This window comes from Drosophila innubila (assembly GCF_004354385.1).
Source record: "Drosophila innubila isolate TH190305 chromosome 2L unlocalized genomic scaffold, UK_Dinn_1.0 5_B_2L, whole genome shotgun sequence".
NCBI lineage: Eukaryota > Metazoa > Arthropoda > Insecta > Diptera > Drosophilidae > Drosophila > Drosophila innubila.
Genome location: NW_022995373.1, coordinates 5,375,264 through 5,376,604, shown reverse-complemented (window position 1 = coordinate 5,376,604; position 1,341 = coordinate 5,375,264).

The window sequence follows — 1,341 nt, the reverse complement described above, 5'->3', positions numbered from 1 at the left end:
AACGGCTTCAGAAAGTTCACAAATATTGAACATTAAACAAAAAGCAAGTTCGACAAAAAGAATAAAAACAAGCCAGTGGCGCGCTTTTTCGTCCAGCAAACAAAATTAATACAATGCAAATTTATCAAATAATGATTATTTCTGAGAATTCCTTAATTTTTGATAGTCCAATTAACATTGTCAATTAATATATATTCATCCAACATTACTTTTGCTTCTCAATGGAATAAATTTCAAGATCACGTTAATTTAAAAACTGTAAAATGTACAACAAATTCATTTCAAAACACAAAAATTGCAAAAAAAACATAATTTGTCGTGCCGCAGTGTGCCAAAAATAACCAACTTGCTCGATATGCTTGGCACATGAAAGAAAGGGTTCATTTGAGCTGGTTCTACTAAAACAGATGTCAAGCCTCTGGCACAAAAATATGAGGCGCGGAATGACACCGGTGTTCGCATTGAAAGTGACACATTTTTTGTGCCACTTGAATTTTATGTCACATCGTTTGTGTTCACATTGCTCCGTGCCATTGTGGCTGTCAAATATACTTTTATTGTATATTTACGCAAAATCGCAATAGTTAGCATTTTGCTTTTTGCACTGTGTACGATTTCCGAGTATAGCTGTATATTATCATAGTCAAATTAAGACACATGATAAAATAAGTATCGTCTATTCCCTTAGCTTCACGATGCAACCGAAGCATTTAGCTAAGGAACCATTTTACTGACGGGACCACCTTATACTTATTTCATGTACATACATACACAAGCACATGAACATGTGTACGTAGAGCCATCTTCAAAATTTTGGATGCTTGCAGCCTTGTTTTACATCGCAAAAATCTGTGAATGTATGTAATACATACATGAATATGTCACTATACATATGTCAAACTATCTCAATGATATCACGCACTTAAACGCTTTTTAAAGACCGCACTGATTATACTGGAGTAACAAATGCGAATGTGAGAGCCATTTTCGATCGCGAGAAGAAAACTCCATTGCTGAGGCGACTACGAAATACCCTGTGCCCAACTAAGTGTATTTGCATTTATGTATGTATAAGTTAACAGAGGCCAACGACAACAGCTCCAGATGCTGATATAGCACTGGGCCGGAGGTTCCTACGAGTTAACAGGGGTCAGCAAAATGCAATATAACACCAGCCACAGATGCCACGGATGTTCTTGCACGACGGCAGCGCACGAGGCGCAAGCTAAGCATTCTAGCGGCCGTTGTGAAAAGCACACAATAGCTTAAGTAGTTTTGATCAACCTTTTGTAAATTTAGTTTTTAATTCAGCTTTCACTGAGGCACATCGGCCCAGCGATT